The sequence below is a fragment of the Falco peregrinus genome, chromosome 5 (genome assembly GCF_023634155.1).
Source record: "Falco peregrinus isolate bFalPer1 chromosome 5, bFalPer1.pri, whole genome shotgun sequence".
Classification (NCBI taxonomy): domain Eukaryota; kingdom Metazoa; phylum Chordata; class Aves; order Falconiformes; family Falconidae; genus Falco; species Falco peregrinus.
Genome location: NC_073725.1, coordinates 70,513,917 through 70,538,892, shown reverse-complemented (window position 1 = coordinate 70,538,892; position 24,976 = coordinate 70,513,917). Strand labels below are relative to the sequence as shown.

Genomic DNA, 24,976 nt, shown 5'->3' with positions numbered 1-24,976 from the left:
AGATGCCCTGGAAGAAAGAAGGAGGAGGAGCGCGCCTGTGAGGATCTGCACCAGCAGGGATGGTGTCCTCATTCCCAAACCCACCTGGGAGGAAAACTCTTTTTTGATGGCAAATCTGGTAATTTGCTTAATCTCCATCACCCAAGGAGGGCATGCCAATCACCACGTGAGATTTTACCACCACTATTAAACAGTATCTTACCAGTACACTCTGTTGACCAGCCCTCAAGTCTGCTGGATTTACTGAGATCGCATCTTCACCAATTGATTCCACTAGACGAGAATAAATCAGCTGGATGTTTCAAAACATCCAGGTTGTTTCAAGGATAACATATCACTTCTGAAGCTATTCCCAAAATCCCCACTTCTGCTTCTCCACCGTTAACAGGAACCAATCGACATGAACAACAAACAGCTTTGATTCAACCCAACTATACCATCTATTTGAAAGAAGGAAGGGGAAGTAAGGATTACACAGTAAACTAAGTTTTATGGAAGCTTCTGCTTTTTATGACAAGGAATGGCATAGCTCGGGGTGGAGCGCCTGGGACCTGAGCAGCAAATACTCAGCTGTAAGTGCTGTGGCTGTATCAGATTAACAACTATGATCAATTCAAAAGGCAATTCAGTATCCCATATAAACCACAGTGAACTCCTTGAACTGCAGGCCATTACACTGGTCACCCTCAAACCTTGTCAAAAATTTCTCATGTGCAGCTCCACCGTCCCCCGAGCAAACCAACAAAAGGCAAAACCCAAAATCTCTGGCGTTCACAACCTGTTTCCGCTAGCCCGGTACACATCGTGTATGCCTGCGATGCCACCTGTATGCTTTCCATCGGGAAAAGGGTCAAAAGAGCAATCTTGCCATCTTCCAGACCTTTCCTCTCCCCAAAGAGCAGAGCAGCAAGACCAAGACGGCAAACCTGGTTTAACCCAGCCAGTGTATTTTCCAGCAGGGACATGCGGGACACTGTGACACACAGCCCATCCCCTCGCAAAGGGCTGAGGATGCTACAGCCATCACCTGCTCACGCCTCCTTTTGCCACTGAGGGAAAAGCTCCAGAAGAGGAAAAAGCTCACAAGGTTCCAGTTTAACACTTGGGAAATTAATTAGTTGATGCTGATTTTTCCAGATGTGTGGTCCAGCCTAGAATAAAGCCAAGCAGCTGCAGAAGCCATGCCCGGCGCACCTGGCTGCTGCCTGACCAGGGCATGAAGAGGCAACTGGGGTGGCAGCTGAAACAGGTTTGGTGCACAGGCACACAGAGAACACCAACACGGTACATGAAGACAAAAATCACAACCCGGGGGGGAAAGCAGCACACTTTGCTTGCTGTTTGTAACGTACACTTCCCCTTTTCTCCATATCACATTCAGAGTTATCCGTATCACCTCCTCTCTCGTCCCATGATTTATAACTTCCTTGTACAAATTCCAAGCGATTCCTTCACGGAGAAGTTCTGCTTACTTTTCGCTGTTTGGCACAACTCGGTAGTTTGAAGTGAAAAGGACCGAGGTTAAAATGCCATCTCAACACTGTGCTGGAGCAGTCAGCGGTGCTGGCAAGCACCAGCAGCAGACAGGGGCTCAGCACCGACCATTGCAGACAGGCTCGAATCCCACTGCAACCGCACACCAACCCATCCAGCGATGCAACACTTGCCCTTTTTGGTAGCCAAAAGCAACGATCAACAACCCTCTTCCCCAGCATGGTCTGGAAAATTTTACAGCAAAAGCCAGGGGGGAGATGTTACAGAGGAAACGGAGAGGTTAAGACGCATTCGGAGCCCCTCAGTGAATATTTTCTAAAGGCAGCTGATCAAAAAGCTAGCTGATCAAAAACTTTCTGACTCTTTGAAGAGTCACTTGCGCCCAGCACGATGCACACACCACAGGCCTCCTGCAAGCACAGCCCATGCAGGCACCTCGGGTCATCCACATGCACCCTCCCATGATGCTGAGAAATTAACTTCTCATAGCAGAATATAAAAATTTTCATTGAGAACTCACATTTTCAACTGAGCTTATTTTCTCGTTATGCTCTAAGTGGGGTTTTTTCCTACATACTCATTGATCACTAAGCCCTAAGTGAGATGTCCTGGAAAAAGTCATTAAAATTTTTATATGTGTGTGTGTGTGTGTGTGTGTGTACGTACTACTGGGTGCATGTGTGTCCACATGTGCATGCGTACAAGTGTGCATACACATGCACACAGAGGAGTTGATGACCTTATGTAGATGTTTAGAAAAATAAACCTTAGACAGCCAAAGAAAGAACTAGACTTTTAATTTTTTTAAAGTCTAAACTAATGCAACAGCAGTAGGACAAGAACCCTGGTTATTTTGCAGGTTGGTGTTGGGGAGGGGGAAAAATAAATCATCCCACAACTGATTTCAACTGGCCAACCAAAAATCCATCCTTTCCCGGATGAAGGCAACAAAAAAGTGTGAGAGCAGGCAGAGGTGGGTTGATCATTTTTGCTATCTCAGCCATTATTTCCATTCCACGAGACCTAAAAAATGAGAAGAACTGCAATGCCGGAGCCCCCTCCAGCAGAAGGGACGAGCAGAGGGGACCTGCTCCGCAGCCCACTCCCTGCTCCCAGCGGGAAGAGGCTCCCAGCCCCTGGCTGGCTGAGCACTGCAGCCCACCAAGGGTTAAGCCCTGCCATTTTGGTGCCATTCACCGATATGTCCATTAAGGGTGTTACATAACAAAATGGCAGCCCTTAACCCTTCCCTTGCCGGACTCCCACGCTGCTCAGCTGCATGTGCTCACCCAGCCGGCCACCACAGCACCTCCCGCCTGCACAGTCCTGCCTCCCTTCTTCACTACTATTATTATTTCCCTTTTCTTTCAGCATTCAGGCAAAAAAAAAAAAATTTAAAATAAATGAGCTTGCTTAGGACTGTTAAGTACTTGCAATTAAAAGGAGGCAGAGCCCACAAGTTTCCTCTGTGCCACGGGTGTCGGGCATCGGAGGCAGCAGAGGGAAGTTCTCCAGCAGTGGAGCAATCCACCAGCAGGGAAGCATCATTTCAGGGATACCAGCCCAAGGAATGGCTGACGGAAATGAGCCAAAATGTGGGGTCCCAGGATCCTACCCTGTCCTGAAAAAGCCACAATATCCCCACGGCTGCTCCCAGCTTCAGAGGGCGGCAGCACCTGCATCAGCTCCTCCTGTACCTCGAGCCTCGCAGAAGCTTTTATTTCCATCCGAGTGACCAGGCACTAAGACACGCGCCATGCCCACGTTGCAACCGCTCGCAGTCATTATAGTGCAAGTAGGAAGCAATTCAGCCCGGGCTTGACTAAATATTTACTGAAATGAACAGATAAACATTTGTTGAAAGGCACTGAAGTTGAGCTCGGAGCACCAGAAACATGAAGTTCAGTATTTGGCCAGAAATGGGACTTTGGTAGCTGAGGTCCCACTTCAGCAGGAGTCACCCTTCTGCTTTCCCCGGTATTTGTGTCAACTCACCTTAAAAAAAAAAAATCACTACTATGACCGAGTTTGGCTCCGTTTGTTAGTCTGGAGTCTAACCACTAAGGGCTCTGTGTAACAAAGAGAGAAGCATTCACAATTCTTAACAGAAAGCTCAATGTGCCACATCGATTATATTAAACATGTAGCTGTGTAAATGGAAAATAGCTGTTGCCTGTAAAAATCAATCTATTAATTTGCTAAATTTTTGTTAAGAACTTCAGAGAAGTGTTCGCTATCAAGCTTATCCTAGAAAAAAAATTGTAATAAAGCAACTGAAAGAGCTGCATAAAATAAGTTTGTTCTCCTAAATACCTTTTACTAGTGTTGCTATTCTTTCCTTGGAGTATCCAGCCTGCAAAAAGCCCCCCCACTTCTCTGTCCTGCCACAATGACACAGATTCCCTGCCTCGCTCCGCAAAGCGGTGCCAGTTTTTCGCATGCTCTGTGGCCGTGATTCATCGCTGTAGTTTTCAGGAATGAACTGCACGGTTCAGTACGGAGTTGGTTCATTGTCACCCCGAGCTTGCTGGGGGAATGCAACCGCCCTCACGCGACGCAGCCAAAGAATAATGAAATCAAAGTCATTTTTGTTAAAAGACACCAGCTATTATCAGAGGAGCAGTGTCTGACTCCACCTCGGTGAGCCAGGCTCTGCCTTTCTGCAAGGTATGGACCCTCCAGTCACATCGATCCTCACAGATATTAACTCATCATTAAAAACTGTTTATCCAGGGTTTATTTGGACTCAAAAATAAAACCTTTCACTTAAAAAACTAAAACCTGATTTAAATTTTCATTTGGTGGGAAGAGATTTAAATACTAAGCAATGGTACCATCGATTGCAATCAGATCCCCTCCCCTTCTTCGACCCCCCTCCCCATTTAATGTATGCTTCTTATTAGAGGAGGGATCTAGGTTGGTTCATTTATTTTAATGCAAGAGCAGCAAAATTAGCATCTTTAAATACCCAGTCACAACAACAATCAGCTTTTCCAGCACCACATGCTGTGCATATTATAATACGGGCAATTCCTTGGATTTTCTGCATTTTAAAAACTTAAAGGGAGGCTTCCTGTGGACACAGACCATCCAAACTGGCTTCAGCATCACTCCTCTCCAAGAAATGCCGCACCATGGACTCACACTCAACCTGATATAAATTATTTAATACAGCCTCAGTACGATTATAGAGGGAACTGGTGTAAGTAGACACAAAGGACAAGGCACCAGAAGAAAGATCTATACAACTAAGGAGTTTTCTTATTTACCAATCAATATTCTAATTCTTCTAAAGAGATCTTTAAAACTCTTAATTCTAAGGTCCACTGCTTTGGGTTTAAAAAGTGTTTTTAAAGGGCACTACTTACAGCCACTACACAAGGGATCTGTTTGACCTGAATTCTCCCCCAAGTTTTACAGATCTATTTTTGTCTAGAAACTACTGGGCAGGAAGTCTGCTAATGACTATGTCTGGGCTTTGTATTACCAAAAAAAAAAAAAAAAAAAAAAAAAAAAAAAAAAAAAAAAAAAATCACGGAGATTCCTCAGTGCAGGATAACCATTAAATACCAGCTTTGATTACGGTTCAAAACACAGTAGTTGGATAACAAATGAATTGGCAAAATAAGATTGTATTCGTGCACGCTGCTCTACAACTGCACAGAGCTAGGTTTTTCAGATGTTTTATGGTGAAAACTCACTGAACGAGAGAGCAGATTAAGAAATTCCCAAGCTATGGTCAAGACATCTAAGTGCGACACTCTCTGCTACTCTCAGCGTTACTCTGGCTGATGTCATTAAGAAAGGTGTTTTTATGATTTCATTTAGCCATTTGGTCTCCTGAAAGATGGCACTACTTTACAAGATTTGGGAACTTATGTAATAAATGGCCCCAAAAATCAGTTTTTCCTCGTGGCTTGCACAATGTTATTTCTGAAGCCAAATCTGGTAAAACATAGTAAATCAAAGGAGTAAATCTACAAGCAGAGACATCAACACCTACACCAGGAAAACTGAGACTGGAAGAAAAGCAAAACCAGATACACTTAACATCGATCACCAGAGCCTTGGCAATACATGTTAAAAATACCCCACTGGAGAGATCCTTAAATTGCTATTTATAAAATGCTTTATTTGACAACACAGTGGGACAGGTGAGCACCATCACACACAGGACAGCTGGTCACCAGAGCTTTACTCTAGCTACCACCAAGCATTGCCAGAGCTACAAGGTATCTTGCAGAAATTTTGTTCCCATTCACAATTTTTCTTCTGGGGGTTCCACAAATGATCAAAGTGTACAGAAAGACTCAAGGGAAGACTTTCTGTGTGCTTGCTTCTGCTTCTTCTCTTGTTCAAGACCGACACCACTGTGCAGCTGTTGTGACTGCCCAGTTAAAAGGAAGTGAAAGTTCTTTGTCCCTTACTAAACCAGGGAGATTTACCTATTTTGGAGCATGGATTAAGTGTGAACTAAAAGGCAACTTTCGGTAAAGGGAGAGGAACCAAATTCTGATCTGAGTTTTATCTCTGAGGTCCTTTACAGCTCTTCCTCGTCCTCCTGGACAAGGCAGGAGCTGAAGTTGCACAAGACCAGAAGACCACTCCATCCTGCCAGCACAGCTCCCCACCTTCTGTACTGAACGAGGGGAGAGGGGACGTCTGTGCAATATTGAGAGACTTATCCTCCATCCCATTCACAACTCCTACCTGTCAGCGAAGTTCATGGGTTCCAGGTGGGATCCCGACTAGTCTGAAAGTGACTGCAGCGAGGATCCTGGGGAAAGAGACAAGCTGGTTAGCATAGCTGGTGATATGCCCACCATTCCACCCCAAACATGCTTGCCGAGAAGACAGTCATCTTTAAACGTCGGTACCCGTGCGAAAGACGAACAGTCTGCATTCTATTATTTTAAGGAGAGGAACCGCAAATCAGACTTGTGTTCGAATGCATTTGGGTTTAAAACAAAAGCACACGCAAAAAGATTTTAGAATTACTTCTTTTCCTATTCTGTATTTTTTCAGTCTTTGCTTCTAAAGTTAAGACTCCAGGAGGAAACCAACTGCTTCTTGGTATCTCTGGTTTGACCTGAACACTTGCTGGAAGCAGTATTCCCATTTCTAACTGACAGTTTCCCTTGAGGAGGAAGAGACCTGCGAGTCCTGCACTTGTCCTAACAGCAAGTACCACAGAAGCTTGCTCGGGGAAGTCTTAAAGCAATTGCTGTGCCACCTCCCCATTTTACTTCTCTGACAAAAGCAGTACGGGTCCATGTGTGCGTGCAGGAGAACACCATTTGAAGACACATCTTCAGAGTGAAACTGGTTGCTTTTAATTTGTACAACAAGCCAGCAGGCCCCTGGATGAGCAGTTTAATAGCAAGTAAAATGCAGCCAACAAGGCAGTATTTGCCCAATGTTACCTACATGAAGGCAATATTACTTAGTACTTAATCAGCAGCAACACCGTGAGATGCAAACGAAGAATCAGCTTTGGACATGACGCCAGAGTCACACACATGCTCACGCACAGGCTCACTTCAGCAATTCAGTGACTATTTGCTATTTTCACTTAAAGGACATCAGAGCAAGTTTTAATGCCAAGCTGGACACACTGGGTAAATACAGGCAGAGGTTTTGGTGGGGTACCACTACCCCCCACAGAATTATAGAATCATTTAGGTTGGAAAAGACTTTTAAGATCATTGATCCAACTGTTAACCTAGCACTGCCCAGTCACAACACCCATAACACAGATGAAGCCACTTGTCCCCCTGTTCCTGGTCCCACTTGAGACCGCATCACCGTTCCCTGCAGAAGCTTCCATCAAGTTGCACGTGAAGCAGAGAAAGAAGGGGGAAATGACTGCTCCAAGAAGTTTTTGTCCTACAGGACAGTACGTAAAAATAATTCTAAAATAACATGCTCATGGGTTTATCTGCTTCTTACTCCAGAAGAAGTTCTGCTGGCTGATGCTTGCTTATGCTTTACAAAAATCCTTTTATGAGCCTCTACACACAGCGTACGATATCCAAACCTCCCTCCTCCCTCTCTGTGAAAACACTGAGGGAAGAAAACCTCAGCCAGTGTACCCTGGTCAGTTAGAAAAATCAGCTGCTTCTGCCATACGACTGGCTTGGCAGTTACCCGCGTCGGCAGCGCACCCCGAGTCAAACCCCCCTTACCACAGCCTGCTGTTACACAGCACAAAGCGAATCAGCAGCAACAGCCCCAATTTTAGCAGCAGGGCTGGCCAGGGCAGCGCACGCCGACACAACGCCCGTGCCGGCTCTGGGGGCAGCCGGCAGCAGCACTGGGCTGGCAGTGGAGCACAGTAATTGATGCACGCTGCCTGCCAAGGCAACTCCTTGGAAGCTCGGCCTCTTATTTTTGCTAAGCCACCAAGAACTGAGTCATTTCCCTCCTCAAAAAGTTGCAGTTATTTTCTTTTGTCCAGAAGGCAGGACAACAGCTCACTGACTTCTAGTCCTCCTTTCTGGATAGGGAGAGGGGGCTGTAAAGGGTCCCCCCTCCGACACCCCCCTGAGGATCAAACTCCAGCACACTCAGAGGTCATCTCATCCCAGAAAAGCTATGCCCAGCGCATCTCTGTCTCACTATTTAAAGCACCCCAAAAGGTTCCAACAGGTTGAAGAAATTACTACAAAAGCACCAAGCTAGAAAATGAATGGATATGCAACTGAATTCTGGTCCCTGATCTAGAGGGCAGGTCTTGCTAATTATAGCTCATCCTATTAGTTCAATGCTTTTCTAATTAGAAGCCCACTGCAAACCATTGCAACAGCAACTCCAAGGCCCTCAACAGTGCTATAAAACCCAACAGACATGGCAATATTTCCACGCTGCTCCTTGTGCATCTGGCCCAGGCACGAACAAACACTTCTTCATCACTGAAGACGACAAAAAGCAACACACATGACACACACGGCGTACCAGGTCGTGACAGGCACTGTAGCACAACTGTGGTAATTGCTAGTTATGACGCTATTGCAGCCAGCAGGAAGCCACAAGTTGTAACACTGCTTGGGGGGGGACACCACCCCCTTCCCCCCGCAAAAAAAAGGAATTGTTATGCTGGGTAGAGATAACTGCTGCACGGGTAAGGTCGCCACGGGAGGAGGATCCTCCAGGCATCGGCGCTGCACTGGCTGGGCTGAAGCTGGCTTAGCTCTGCCGGGGGGGTGACAGACAAGGCACCTCCAGCACAGAGGGAGCCTGCACTTTGCAAAAAGTTTTCCCCAACAAAGAACACAGTTACACGAATGAGCTCGGCGGTAAACTCGCCTCAGAGTGCTCCCCGTGGTTTGGGGGAGTTGTGTAGAGATTGTTCCTTCCGACATGCTCTGGACATGGGAAGCCTGAACTACCGAATCGTATTTCTGAGGCTCTGGCCAGCCTCCATTTTTAATGAACTGTAGCATTAAACTCCCATAGTGCTCAGTGTCATGGGACTAAAATAGTTTTCATCTTGTGAGGACACCAGAAGAGCAGTTTAACCGCTTCAGTGCCGCGGGATGCTGGCAGCATGGGACCAGGGCCACCTCTCACGCTGACCCACATTCAGCGCATGGAAGTTTCCACTGAAACCCAGCAGAGCGCCAGCGCCGTACCACCCGGGGAGGCAGCGGGCACCACCGCCCTGGATCCTGCTCTGGATCCCACGCTCCATCTCTCCGCAGCCACCTCCATCCGCAGCTTAGCCTTCTCCTCCATCTCCAAGATGGGAACCTTGCTTTTGCAGCACATGCCACTAAGGAAAAAAGGTTAAAATCTTTTTATACAAATATTTAAGGATTAATTTTTAAAGCAGCTGTTCCGGGAACCTCCTAGGAAGCAGGCAATTAAACAGTTAATACCAAGAAGGGAAACTCTAAGCAGCAGCTCTAAGTTTTGACAGCACTTCCATCAGGAAAAGTCACTGTAGAAGGTTGGGAGAAGCAGCAGAGCACAGGGCTGGACACCCAAGCTGCGGTACGGTGTGCAGTGGTGCCAGGCTGCTGGCACCTAAGGGCACTGCCTGTCCCATGGGTCCCGCATCAGCTCCTCTACCGAGAAGGAAAACAAAACCTTTAGTACTCCAACACTCTGCCGTTTCTTCCAAAGGCTGGATGTTTCATTTAAACAGAACTGTGGTTCTTATTCTGGTACAGCAACTTTTTAAGACCGTAAGAAGTGAAATGTTCAGGAAATTAAATGTTCAGGACAGTGTCCTCTGGCGTCACCAGGACAGAAGTCAGACCTATTTGCTCAAAGCCCACTTCGTCACTCATATTTTTATTTCTCTATGAAATGATGAGGGAAGCTGTAGACTGGAATACCAGGGTCCGCATTTTTAGCAACATTACTGAATCGCGTCAACACTAGGTAGAGTAATTACGATCCAGTAAAATTCAAGAGAGATTTAGCCCACAAAACAGGGTTTTATAAACATTACATTTTCAGAATAAGACAGGCTACAGATTCTCTAAGAAGATTAAGGCAAGGAAACTATGACACAGGTACCACAGTTTAGCATTACTGCTGTACATACCTCAAACAACCGAGATAAGAAAACTTCTGTACTTTTTGGAAGGCTAAGTGAACTGGTCAGCAGATTAAAAAAAAAAAAAAAAAAAAAAGAAAAAAAAAAGTCACATTTCAGTTTAAATATTGACAGACAAGGGGCTAGCTTCTGTCTCATATGTTCAGGCTTTACTTTCATAAACATTTTTTAATACAAAGTCTTCGAAGACTTAATTGGTCTAGGAGAACTCAAAGTATCAAATTGGCTTTTTTAAGCACCGAAATACCAGTTGTAAGCATTTCTGTACGCTCCAAACCCACCGGTTCCTCCCTGCACGCATCACTACAGCATTCTAGGAAAAGCCATAGGTCAGAAATAACAGTCATGGTGCACGTCTCACTACAGCATCAGCGAGCATTGTGGAGCAGGAAAGCACCTCTCTGGCTTTTTATGAACATGCCGATCCATTCTGCACCTGGCATATATCGGCGTTTCTCCAAATATTCAGGCGTTGCTTCCTAACCTCTGTGTGCCTCAAGGTTCAGGTGAAAGCTGCCAAAACACCCTGCATACCTGGCTCTTTGGTTTTAGCCTCTCCCCAGTGAAGTGCCACCTTGTAGCAAAGAAAACAGCTCCCTTCAGATGCTCATTAATACCACCGCTACCCATTTATTGTGCACAAGTCAGATTGCAAATCAAACCTGTTACAAATTAAGAGTCTCTCCCACTCGCTCCTGAATTCCTGTGCCAGGCAGAAAACATACGACTCCCCTCCGAGGCCATCAATAGCATTTATAATTACAGCTTTCAGATCAATCCCTGCACTCCTGGGGCAGGAAAACCAGGGGCTGGAGTAACCCTTTAGTTAAGCTGGTCCGTAGACGGGGATCAGAGGCTGCGCCAGCCGGCGAGGGCACCATTTGAGGCAGCAGCAGAAAGTCAGATATAGAAAAACTACTTACTGGCAACAGCTGTTCCTCCAGCACGTCACCCCAGCACATCCTCCTTTTGGAGAACACTTATTTTCCAGCATTTTTTCTCTACTGGATACCAAGGGCTGCCAAATCCTATCTATGGAAGTGCACACAGCCTTCCAGGAGAAACTTACTTCTGGATCTGGGAGAGTATGATCTACTAATTACGCCTGCTACAAAGCGCTGCATACAGATTTTGACACTACTTTAGCAAAACTAGAGTTCGGTGTTACTCGGCCCTCTCCAATCCTGCCACCCACATATACTGGCTTGTAGGAAAAGAGGAAATCTGGGAGTAAGTTTTCCACCAGAAAATCCAGGCTGAACCTTTTGAAAAACACTGGTATAATCTAATCTCTTGCAATCAAAACTTACTGTTTTGAGACCAAAGTGCAAGTGCATTTTGACTTCTCTCATTCCTTGGCCTGGAGTACCTTGGTGGTAACTACGCTACCAAGCTCCTTTCTCCCTCCTCCAACAAGCCCCACGATCTACCTGTGCTGTTACCGAGATTAGCCAGAATTCAGTCAAGTGTGGATACCTGCAAGATGCAAAGATAAAGATGTTGCAATAACACAGTTCAGAAAGAAAAAAAAAAAAAAAAAAAATCAACACTAACTGCGACTTTTTTTCTTCCAGGAAGCCTGGCTATTCAAAGCCTTGCAAATCTGGCTTTCTGTAACCAGAGCCTGGAGTACCCAATTACTGCTGTTCTGCTCAGCAGTTCACAACACTGAAGCACCCACAGCAAGTGCAACAGAGTTTACGGATGCTACGTGGAAAATGCAACAGTGGCTAGCCCCGCGCGGAGTCCCAGGTCAGCACAAAATGGAGTGCATCTCTCTGCAGGTTGATTCAGAAGATCAGGCAGGCTCAAAATACCCAGATCATGATTTGGTTGGCTACTCATGAATAGGAACACCCATGATTGTCTAGGGTTGCACCACTACAGGCTCTAGCAGACACAAGCATGCCGCTTGCTTTTCACTCATCATACAATTTATGTCTTCAAACGGGGGTGGAGGGGGGGCAGGATCCCCAGCAAATCTCTGAAAAAATAATGATTCCTCCAAAAGTCCAGAGGAAACAGCTCTAAACACTTCAGTTTCATAAAAGCAAGAACAATGTGTTAAAAAGCTGACATTTCTAGATAAAGTTAACCTTTGAGCAACCCTTTGGGGAGACCAGTTTTGTTCTGCTTTGGTTTCGAGAGCTGTATTCCCTTGTACAGAAGCATCTAAGCAATGTTGTGCTCTCACCCAAAGGAACAAAAAGGTTTGATAAGGAATTAGGGAAGTCCAGAGAGAAAATATTATTTTCTGTCATTAATTTTACAATTAGTAGTTTCAACTGTGAAACGGGAGTTAAGTCAGAGAAAGGATGAATCCACTGATTAAGAGGGCTGCACTGAAGCCAGGTCCAAACAGTTTTATACATCTGTTTCAAATCTATCCAAGTTAATCTTTGTAATTACTATATGGGTAGACCTGACTCATTAAATCAAAATCTTTGCAAGAGGCTGACGACTTGCAGGAACAACAGAAAAACACCCTGCATGTCAAAGAGCAGCCAAGCGGGAGACATGAGCAAAGCTGTGCCCGTTTCAAGAAGAGGAACTGTAATATTTACTGTTAAGCAGAAGGAGAGAACACCAAGAAGAGCTAAAAATAGATTCAAGAGTTAGTTTGGGGGTCCTCTGTTTTAAACACAGCGTAGTTGGAACTAGTTTTCAGTTACTCTGTATTTATGGCCAACTATGTTGCTCCCCACCCACGGCCAAGATCTCCTGGATTCACAACATGAGCAGCAAGGGCTCCTATCACTCAAATCTCCGTCATCCAGATCATCACCACCAGCTCTGTGGCTCTGACGCTGCAGGACAGACATGCTCTGTGTCTCCTTCGAGATGCCTGAGCCCGCCCGGCGGTCCTCCATCCACACCAAGCAGTTGCAATGAACTGGTTTTAATCAGGAGTGCAATCTAATCACCTAATGGTGCCGGTCTCTACAGATTGTTGTAGAAACATGTTTTTCAAGAACTGGAATTACTATCTTCTGTTTTCAGACGCAGAATATATTTTTGACAAAGGAAGGGGGTGTCTCTTTTCTATGCAAAGAGGCAGCATTATGAAATGCGTTTTCAGAACTGTTTGGCAGAGTATTAAACAAGGGAAGAGGGATGCGCGCATGAATTTATCACCTCTTTCACCAAGTGCCCAACAACCCCAGGGAAGAAGACTGGAAAGTTCTGGGTCTCGCATTAGGAGACAGGGAGATCAAAATGAGTGGCAACGTTCAATTCTTTTTTAAAAAATAATAAAAGCAGGTGGCAAACTGTTATTTCTAGCTCCGGTGGAAAAAAACCTGTTCTACTTTCATCACCGAGTAAGATGTGCCTTTTGTATGCATCATGTTTGCTGTGGAATGCCAAATTTAGGGACACGCTTTCATCTGCTTTGCCAGTGCTCACTGCTGCAATGAAGCCTGGCTGTGCTTTGCGGGCAGCTTGTGCTCACCAAGTGCCAGTGACTTTAATTGGGCATAACTTGATTCCTCCTGAATAATCTGGTTTGTGCCTACCTGTCTTTAGGATCAGCTAGTGCAATCACAGCAGTAATCTTTGGGATTTTTTAAAACAGAAATTTGTTGGTTTGGTGGTTGTTTTTGGTTTGTTTTTTTTTTTGGGGGGGAGGTGGAGCTCTAGACACCATCCTCCACTAATGACACCTTCTTAATCTCAGTTGTAGGAGTACATTAACAACCCGTAAGCTAGTAATTTGGTAGCAGCAACTGTAGCTTCCCCACCTATATTATTTAAAAACCTAACTGAGGGTGTGTGTAGAGAATGACACTGCTCAGAAATCCAAATAAGGGAACGAAATGGCAGCTTGGCAGGGACCCAGCGGCCACACCTATTTACAGGGGAAGCCAAGCACAGCCACCATCATTAATTAATTCAGAAGCCTCCGCACACAAAACTTGATCTGGATGCACACTGCATCCCCCACCTGAGATCAAAAGGGAGCACTGCATGCGCTGAACGTCGCAAGCTGGGCTTGCACGCAGCCACGTCTGCACTAAACACACGGAAGGCTGTGGGGCTGATGCTGAGCCCCTGGTCCTGCAGTTAGAGGGGAAAAGGAAACAAAAGTAGTCATTATCATCCAGGGGATCGAGGGCGATTTTTACTCTCGAGCAAGCCCAGCCACTGGTAACAAACTTTAAGGGTCCTTCAAACCAGAACAAGCGGAAAGTGAACAGATACCCAAGATGAGAAAGACGAAATTGTGACTCTTGGTTACTTCAGCAGGTTTATGTAAACCAACATTTAACTTCCACAAAAACATGAGGGCATTTTGGGTAAAAAAGCCAGAGTTGTCACAATTACACTCAACAGCATGTTGCAAAGGAGATGTTCATATTAAGTTTGTGAATCTAAACGTCCTAAGGGATCAGTAACACGTGCAATATTAAAATGAGTCTTATTTTATTACTTCTATACTCTTCATCACCATAATTCTTAAGCACCTCACAGAAATAGGTTACCCATCAGGTTTGAACCGACAGGATCCACATGCTTTTGTTCCCAAAGCCAATTCTATCACTTAGAAGTGCTGGCTGCTCCTTAAACCATTTTTTCAGGTTTAAAAACAGTTCTCGGACCAACAAAAGGAATGAATACCTCCCTCTCTGTATGCCTCTGCTAAAGGAAGAAGGAAAAGCAGCGGAATCTTAAATCCCTTCAACAGAAACGAAGGGAATGAAGATGGCAGGTAACAAGTCTGGAGGTGTACTCTGCCTTCCAGATGCCACCTTTCCTGCATGGCACAGAAATGCACGATCACAATAGCAAAACTTGCGTATTTATTTAAAGATGTCAAGTAAAAAGTTTACCTTCTTCAGAATTTAAGAATTTCAGAGCTTTTCCCTCCACAGAATACCTTACCTATGTGCCATAGACTAGACCATTCCCAAAGGCACCACGCTTTCAGCATGGTATTCTACGTTACCAATTCATTTTGCTCCTTTTTTGACTATTCATAAACTTTCCCACAAACAGTATTTGCAAAATACATTAAGACCTATTGATAAAACAACCAAGAAGTTCATCTTGGTGATCCACCTCTTCGATCCTCCATCATAGCCCACAGACCAGTAGCGGTTCCTACAAATTAGCAATCTCTCATGAATTGCAAGGCATTAATTTAATGCCAGCCTTACCTGTAAGGGCTACCTATTATCTTGCAGCATAACTTCAATGAAAATAAGAATTAATGCACAGCCAACCCAGATTAGCCTCAAGCTGAGCTTCTGAAAGTTATGCAAAGATTCCTTTTCAGGTTTTATGGAGAACATCATCTCCTCATTGGGAACTTCCCTTTCAGAAAAAGCTACACCATGAGCCACAGTCTTCTTGCAGTATCACCTGTTTTCAGGAATAGGTACGGAAAAGTTGTTACAAACATAGTCTTGCTTTTCCCCTCTGACTGCAAAAGTGAATTTGAATTTAAAAAAAGGTCTAAGACACCCAGCTCCTGTCGCAATTATGGAGTTCATCAAGACGTTAAAAGCACACTTCTCCCCAGCACACACATGGGCCAGGAAGGAAGGATACTGCCCACAGAGCAACCTCAGTTCTTCACGAGCACAACCCACAGATGGAGCGAAGCCTCGCTGGATACCCTCTGCAGACAGCAATCAAAACAGGCGGCTTGATTACAAGGCAAGGGTCTTCTACCGCTAGGTGCTTGCTTTCAAAGACTACCTCTCATGAGCCTTAAAAACAAATGAGCAAGCCAGCAGAAAGCAAAACTGGAAGTCCATAGTCAACAGCATTCTACAGAGCTTAATACCAGCACCAAGTCTGCAGCTGGCACACATGTAATTTCACTATTTTACAATGAAAACCAGAAAATTTTAGATTTACATTGTGTATGCATCTCAACAGGTGGTTGAGCATGTCGGTACATACCGCAACACTAGGGACACATGTACAACTGCAGTACCCAATTCTGGTGGAGACAGGATTTTCTAAGATCCTATTAAATATGAATGCCTCCAGTTTACTTCCTCTAATTCTTACAAGCATTTCAAAGCTTGTGGTCACATGGTTATTTCAGCAAATGAACATACTGGGCACCATGAAAAGGCTATGGCAAGGAAGTTGCTCCCACTTGCAGCAATAGGTAAATCAGCATTAACATGAAAACTAATGATTCGATTTTCTGACTAATTTTAGTATTTGGGAAGCCTTCACCATTTGTAGCATAAACCAAACTAAAAGAAAAGCTGACCACCTTTGGCAGTATTTTCCCTACAAAACAGTCACAAAAACGACTTTGCGGCTGCAGTGAGGCTTGCCCTGTTTAAGCAGCATCCCATGCCAGTGCCGGGCTCCGTTTGGTCCAGCCACGCTCTGGGCATTTAACAAATTGCTGCTAACGACCGGGTCAGCTGCGGGGTAACCAGTGCACAGGAGACGCAGTTTCAGTAGCTGACATTGACAAAAGTCTCTCCATCTAGACTGAGTCAGGAAACAAGAAACAAGTTGACCAGCATCACTCAATTGGAAGTGTTCTAACAACTTTTTTTTTTTTAAAAAGGGGTGTGGGGGATGAGGGGTGGGGAGGAAAGCTTTCCTGAATGTCAGCTCCTATAGTCTTACAGGTAACAAAATTGGGTAGTCGTACCCAAAGTGAACGAGACAGGTCATGTCAAAATCAATTTCAAGACTACTTGCAAACTCAATCAAGGCTTCATTATTTCTTTTTCCATTGAAAAGCTACAAAATAAGCCTTTATTCCTTCAACTCCAGCAATATGGCACTTTAATGCAAAGGCCCCACCACAAACTCCTACTTATTTTGGATATTTGGAGGGCGCGGGGGGGGAGGAACTGCCTTGTGATCAGCTCACACTTACCTACATACTTACAACCCTGTTCATCTGGTCTCCCATGAAATACAACCAAAAAAACCCAACCACACTTTTGAGGTGCCGCCTAACATTCTTAGAGGTTGTCGTTACCCGCTTTTGTCAGACCTTTGAGTAACAACATTTACATTAAAGAATCAGCAATTATGATAAAAAGAGTTAGCAGAACCTCCTCCTGGCTGGAGAGGCAGATTATCTATTTTCACACTCTCTGCTGGAACTATCCAAACTATTTACACAGTTAAACAGCGATAAGCACTTTGCACTTGAAGGGATGCAAAAATAAGAATATACCATACAGTCTTGCTTACTACTAGGTGGTTTAGAAACTTCCTCAGGTGCCTGACTCTTAAAATACTGATTTACATTCAGCTGAAGATACTGGAAGTCGGGGGAGAGGGGGAGGAATGGTGTTTACTTCATGTCAGGGCTTATCTCCTGCCTTGTGGGAGTGCTCTGTTACAGGCTTCTTTTTTTGTTTCCGTCCTTCCAGCTCCCATTCACACCGCTGGAGCGAGGGCAACAAAAAGCACATATTGTTATGGATGACTGGAAGCGTGGTGGACTGCCTCCCGACTCCCAGTCCCCACGGCTTGGGCTACTGGGTCCAGAGAGATTTAAGTGTAACCTTCTAATTTAGTTTGGTTCGTGTTTATACAGGAATAAGCCCAAGTCAGAAGGTGACGCATAAGACACCAAAACTCCAAGACGAAGCGCTCACACACTGATCCCTTTTATGCTGCAGCAGAGTTCACTACAGGGCACCACAAATTAGCAGGGAAACTGCATTCAAGTTATTAGTCACCTCATAATTGTTACAAGGAATTGGAGACCAACTCTTACTCCGGCCATGTTTGGAAGAAAGCCTTTCTGGCAGAGCCTGAACTTAATGCCGGATCATCTGGAATACCAAACTTGCCAACGTCTCTGAAGTGGCAAGTCATGGCCAAACTACCTCACCTGGAGGGTCACCCAAAACCAGTCCCAAAAACTCCTTTACTCTTGCAAAATACTGTTGGGTTTTTTTTTTGTTTGGGATTTCTTTTGGAGAGAAAAAGGGGGGAGGGAGAGGAGAGAGAAGGAAAGGAAACAAAGAAGTAGGAGAATGAATAGAGGCTGAAATGCTTAACTCGCTCATAAGAGCAAAAAGATAAAGTTCAAACCAGAATTCACGAAGAAAGAATACAAGCAGAACAGACTGATACAAACGCAGAGGTGCACGTGTTAAATAGTGCTTTGATACCTAAACGAGACTTGAAACTCCTGGAAACTTTAAGACTCCATTCTTGCGATACAGCCCATTTGACATATTAATGGGAGCAGCACCTGATCTAGCTGTGGAAGACTTCCGAACGGGAAAGGACCCCCGCCGCGTCAGGGCCAGCGGATCAGCTTGTCGGAGGCAGGACCCAAGGAATCCAGTCGATGCCCAAGGGCTCTCCAGGAAGGACAGAGGTGAATGGAAAAACAGCCTCCCAAAATTGAGCTTTCTCAAAAATAAAAGACAAGGTCAACATGCCTGATCACAAGTTTCCACACGTGTAGGTTAAAGGCGCAGAGACTCAACCCTGCTGCCGGGAGAGACCCACCAGCTGTAAGGGCTATACAGAAGGAATTCTGCTGAGCTCAAAAATTCACCTGACTGGAGCACATCACCAACAAATGAAGGTTTGAAATAACGAACACGAAGAGTCTGGGGTGAAATCCCTGCTTCCCTTGTTCTCAGGGTTTGCCAGTTCCCCATCAGACACGTGCTGCTCCTTCCCCATATTTGTCTGGCCTTCAGCGTCCATGGCTGGCTGTTAAATTTTACTCTCCTTAGACCTTTCAGGTGTTTGCATTTCCTAATACACCAAACTGGCATTGCAGATCATGAGGTAAACTTGATGACTCTTCCCCATCTCATCTTACATCCTACCAGGAATTCTCATTTGAAAAACAAGATGATACCGGGATCAATAATTTCAGAGAGAAAAGCTAAAGATGATGAAAGTTAAAATAAAAGGAATTGTTGTTATAAGCCACATTTTGCATGCTTCCTTTGTAACACATGCTTATACCCATTTTGCAGATGGGATAGCCAAGGCATGGAGACGTTTAAGTGACTTACCCAAGGCAACATAAAACTTCTCATGCAGAGAGGACAGGGAAGCAAAGGTAAAGGTGAGAACAAGGTACTACAGCACACAGGACATCAGCTGCTCCCGAGCAGTATGATTTTCTAGATGCAGTAATGGACAAACACCTAGCATCTGCCCACTGCACCCCCAAACTGCGCTGGACCTAACAGCTGTGGCCAGACACCACCCTGCTGCCGACCAGCACCATCCTGCGCTCGAGCTGCAATGCTGAGCTGCATCAAACCCTACTGATAATAAAGACAAGGAGGAGAAAAGGGCATTGCTACAGCTGCACGTAGTGAAGGTTTTCCACTTTCTGCCTTATTTCAGTATGTTGAAACTGCAACACATTAAAACATTGTTTTCTTGAGAGTCAACACATCAAAAGCAAGCAAAACTTTCTTGCTAAACCTTGATTTCACCCCATACAGCCCAAATGGCCTAATCAGATTTTTTTTTTTTCTCTCCTCCAAATGCCCTCTTCACTCGAAGACAGTGAACCGTGCTCATGGAGTGAGAGTCGCGCCGCTGCTTTCCAGCCTCATCCACAGGAGAAAATGAGGAGCATAGCGGACAACAGGTTAAAAAGCCCCAGCACAATGAAGAGGTGCTCTGTAATTAAGAGGTAGGAAAGCTGTATGGGGAGAATTCCTGCCTGCCTCATGGTAGCCACAGCGTCCCGAGGTGATGCCGAACAGGTCACCCAGATACACACACAGATGCTTGCGGGCAAACACCAGCTGCTTACTGGTGCCCCACTGGAGAGTCCCAAGACCTGACACACCAAGAAGTCAAATACCAAAGAAGACTATTAAAGGCAATGAAAGGTAGAAATGCCGGTACCTTAAGGAGCCGGGGAAGGAAGAGAAGTGCTGAACAGCAAAAAGCCAACATAGGAAACTGCGTATTAATAAACCTTAACCTTTGTTCTGTCCCTGTCCTATAATGCTTGCTTTGGGCAATTCACTCTCCTTTTCCCCCACCTGAAAATCGGTACATGATTCATTGACACTGAGGTTCACTGATGTACACAGGGCATTCAGACTGCGCGGTGCTAAGCAGATAGAAAACATCACAAAGAAATGAATAACCGCAGAAATTCCAGGTGGTGTGTACGAAATAAAAGCAGGAACCACTAACTGCCAGAGTATTCAACAGATGTCCAGCTACCCTGGTGAAGGGATGCCACAGAAATGCAGATACAAGAGCAAGAGGAGGGAGAAGGCGGCTAGAAAAGCCTTAAAAAAAAAAAAAAAAAAAAAAAAGATCCCAAGCAAGTCTTTACACTGATCAATCATCATATGAATGCATAAATAAGCAGAATGTCTATATATAAAGTGCCAAGCTCTAGCTTCTAAGTTTTAAGGGCACAAATCTAAAACAAGCAGCATGGGTGGCACAGGGAGAGCTGGGACAGCGTGATGGAACTATCAAGGACAGACTTTCAAAGAAGAATACAACTGAAAGGCTGTCCTGGAGTTTCTTAGTCTGTCAGCGGCACATACTTCTCTGAACATTTATTTTGTCTAATGCCAAGAGAAGAAGAAAAGAGTGCTCACGTACCATATTTTTTTTCCCCTCCCAATCAACAAAATATGCTAACTACATTGCACTTCACATACTGGTCTACAGACCGTGTGCTGTGATACCTCAAACATGAATAGCATTACACAAAAGCAAACGTTACTTCCCCAAGTCTAAAAATAAGCCTACCATATTTTCAGATACCACAGTCTCCAGGAACATTTGGAGTGGGGAAAAAAAATAAAACCCAACAAAAAAACACCACACCACACCACGCGGTTCTGTTACTTTGATTATTATTGAAAAAGACATTGGTCGTTCTAAGAGGAGGAATAAAAAAACCTCCACATCACAGTTCATTTTTCCTTTTATTTCATAATGAGACCTCAGCACATGTATTTTAAGTCAAAAGGGGAATGCACACACTGCATGTTTTCTTCCCAACTTTTTCACCATGACCTACTGGCACAGTATTGATGCTCAGGATAAAAGCCTGTACCTGCACAAGCACATTTTCACACATGAGCCCTGTACAGAGCACACAGCTTTCTACCTCACAAGACACATAAAAGGGAAACATGGTGCTTTGTGAAATGCGAGCAAAATACGCACACTGCTACTCCCCTCAGGAGTACAGCAGTAAGAAACCAAAGTATGAAGCCTGGAGAAGAGCTCACAGTTCATATGTGCATAGTATCAAAAAAAAAGAAGTTCTGATGCCCAAATATTTGAATTCTTAAATGCATAAGTATGCTTAATATCTACTATCCACGAGTAACAACTAGGTATCGCATCTAGAAGTTTGTGGTTCAAAACACGCTCAGTGAAAACATTCTGAATTTAGTCAGCAAAACAGCATTTTCCACTTGGAACTTACACATAAAGCGAACGCTCCATCCAAATGGAAAACCTGAGCTTTGCTGACCGGTACGACATCTTGCCATTTCTGTCCTTCCCAATTTCTTGTACTAGATACCATCACTTTCAGGTGGTTGGCAACCAGCCAGGGACTTCACAACATGGACACCATGTCAAGAGGTACCCCTGAAAACCTAAGACAATTTCAAATGTGGCCTCCTTACAGCTGCATGAATTTTAGACTTAATTTTCAAAATACTTCCAGCACTATCCTCAAGATGTCAGAAGTTGAATTCTTTTATGCCAAGCGTCATTCCTTCTTCTCCCCCCCCTCCCTGCCCCAAAAGTAGCATAGCAGAAGTGATTCAGTAAGAAAGTAAGAATGCTTATAGCCCATACAGATGGGTAGGGCTAACAAAGAGCACACCCAGAAATAGAAGTGTAAGACCATAAGACAGTAAGCCCAGAGTTCCTCCCACAATTACAGTTCCTTTGACAGCAAAGGGATAATTCCAGTCCAAACCTAAGGCCGTGCAGAGCGGTCCCTAGCAGGGCCAAGGTTGTACATACGTACGCGTGGCCGAAACAGGGATCCAAATCCTTCATCTTGCCCTGCATAAACCTCACCAACATCACACAATACACCAGCACCGTCTGAATGGGAACCAATGATTTTAAACAGCTCCCCATACGACTACTGGCCTGTAATTACTACAAAAAAGTTGTAACGCAGCTATATTAAGTTACAGTATTAGCATACTGACACTGCATCATATGCCAACAGCGTTGCATCATCACCCATTGATGTAACCTCATGACTATGTAATGCTGTTAGGGATGGTATTAGCTGCTCCTCTGTGCTTGCACCTCTGAGGGAAGAGAAATACTTTGGGGTACCTGCAGCCTGCTCCACTGCTGGACACCCAGTGACCACAGAGATACCACCCTCTCCCTTCCTGTGACACTCAGCAGGGCAGCTTTTAATTCCAAGTACAGAACTCGGTCCTTTTCACATTCACACGAAGTTCAACCAGAGCACATCAACCGGTAACATGCGCTCTTTTTCCAAGGAGGAGCGAGAGGAGCATCAGCCTGCTGCTTACCCACCGACAGCACGCAAAGGGGTGAGCTTTTGCCGCCTGAGCATCACTGCGCAGCCCTCCCCCTTTTCAAAACCAGATAGCCGGGGGTAGAAGAAACCCAAACTAAACAGCTCCCAGCCCAGAAAAGTGCGTGTTTTGTGATCCTACCTGAGATGCTTAACCACAGAGGCTTGCTGCCTCCAGGATATCACATCACACTCTGGGTTTTTCTGTCCATAGCTCAACGATCCTGATGCACCAATGGCTATGCCAACAGCAAGTAACTGAACATGATGTTCAGGAATATGCTGTTCCATACATGGCACAATCTCAGATGGCTGTAAGGCAACAACTGGGGGCAAGGCCCCCAGTGACAGCCAGCTCTCCCTGCCACACACAGCGTGGTCCCTGCTTGTAGCGCTCAGGGGGCTATCGGCCTCCCCACAGTGCAAGCGCCAGCAAGCATCAGTGTGGCATCACCACCACGTCCCAGTGGGTGCTGTCCCAAGATTCGGTGGGACTGACCATTTGTCACCAGAGCCAGGCTCGTGGAGCACACATGAACCGCAATGCAGGAGCACACCGTGCAGTTCACTTACACAAACACTTCTCCACATGCTACACATCCCTTTATCTCTTACATTCTTCTGCCACCTCCTGCCTTGGGTCCCCTACCACCTCGTCCTCTCTGCTAACAGCATGTCTCATACGCTTCTGCTTCTTCCTACCCCCATCTCCTTCCACTGGGAGATGCTGGTCAATAGTTTGGCTGGAAGAAAGCAGGGTTTCGTTCTCTTCTCCCGCTGATGTATGGCAGCTTCCAGCCTACTGGCATGTCTCTTATTCCCAAAGGCCCTTCTTCGTTTCACTTCCTGTGTAACTGTCTCTAGAAGCAGCTCTGCTACCTCTGCTTCCAGCTGCATTCACAGGCGAGCGAGCAAGAGAGAAACATGAAAGTCAAACACCTGCAAAAGAAGCTGGAGATGAGGATCAGGGCAATGGCTGCAAAGGGACTGCCACAGTTAGCGCCGTACCCAGCAGGTCAGGAACCTCTGTCCGGGAACAAGGGGTTTACTGCACAAAGTACAAAAATAGAAGAGCATGGGGCAGCCAGAAGAAGAGACACAAGCGAAAGTAAAACCCAAGACTGAGAGTGTGTGCAAAATTTGGAAAAAAAAAAAAAAAAGTAGTAAGCAGATGCTCCAGAGACAGAAGCGCGTGCGTCCCAGCTTATAGGCTCCCCCAGCTTTGTCGGTGGGATGCAGTGAGCGATGCCCACCAGGCTGCAGCCCGCAAGCCCCGACCCCCGCCGCCGAGCGCTGGGCACCGGGGAGCTGGACGGTGCGTGCGGCCGGGCAGCGCCGCTCCCCGGGGACTGTCCCGACCGGGGCCCAATCCTGCCCGGCCCCTCCCGCGGGCGCCAGGAACGTGCAGTACTGGAGAAGCCAGGGCACCGGCGCAGGGCGCCCGGTGGGACCTTCACCCGCAGCCCCAGCACCGACACGCCAGCCCAGGGGGCGGCGGCTGCGCGCCCCCCCTCGCTGCGGGGCCGGGGGGCGCAGCCCGGCGCACCTTGAGCCGCAGGAAGGGCGGGCGGGCGGGGACTCTTATTGTGACACGGGCCGCAGCCTGGCCGCCAGCCGGGCCAGTGCCACGGCGGGGGCTGCCCGGGGCGGGGGCTGCCCTGGCAGCCCGCTCGCCCCCCGCCGCGGCCCCCGGGGCCGGTCCCGCCGCCTCCGCTCGGCCGTGCCGCCGGCCGCGGGGGACAGCGGGGTCCGGGGCGCCCCCAGCCCCGCGCCCTCGCCCCAGCCGGCCCGGGCGGCGACGGAGGAGGAGGAGGAGGAAGAGGAAGCAGGCACGGCGGAAAGCCCGTAACAACTTTCCGAAACAAACGCCTCGCAAGCTGCCGTCCCGGCGCCGAACAAAAGCCGGCGGCGACCCGGGTCGCTCGGCCCCGGGCTCGGGGGACGCGCCGCGCCGCCAAACTTTCCCTTCACCGGCGAGGATGCCCCCCGGGAGCCCCGCTCCCCCCCGGGCTGCCCGCCGCGGGCAGGGGCACCAGCTCCTTCCCTGGCAGGCGGTGATCGACCAGCCCGCCCGGCGGCCGGAGAGCAGGACTTTGCACTTTTCCCGGGACAGCGAGGGCTGCCGGCGGTCCCCGCACGGCCGGGCTCTCCCGGAACTTCGCCGGGAACGCAGAGGCATCCCCGGCGGCTGCCCTTCCCCAGTAACGCCGCCGCCGCCTTTCCCTCCCCAAGACAATAAACCCAACGAGAACTTTTAACCGAGGCACTCACACGCCGCGGCACGCTGCCCGCTGCTCCCCGCGCATCCGGACGCCGCCGGTCCCGCTCCCCAGCCGCCGGTTCGCCTCCCCCGCGCGCCTCGCCGCCCCCTTTTCCGCGCCGCCAGGGATCCCCGGCTAATCCTCTCCGCCGCGGCTCCCCTTGCCAAATAATGCGCTTCT

The 24,976-nt window shown here is 46.7% G+C and overlaps 1 protein-coding gene across 3 annotated transcripts in view; it reads right to left on the bottom strand.

Moving 5' to 3' along the window:
• Positions 1-24,976, bottom strand: part of GATAD2A (GATA zinc finger domain containing 2A) — a 66,913-nt gene that overhangs the window by 27,832 nt on the left and 14,105 nt on the right. For 2 of the 3 annotated variants that reach the window (XM_055804807.1, XM_055804808.1), the window contains exon 2: positions 6,205-6,271. The gene's annotated coding sequence lies outside the window, so the exon portion shown is untranslated. Of the gene's footprint in view, positions 1-6,204; positions 6,272-24,806; positions 24,974-24,976 lie in introns of those variants that run through there. The other variant, XM_055804806.1, reaches the window with a different exon arrangement.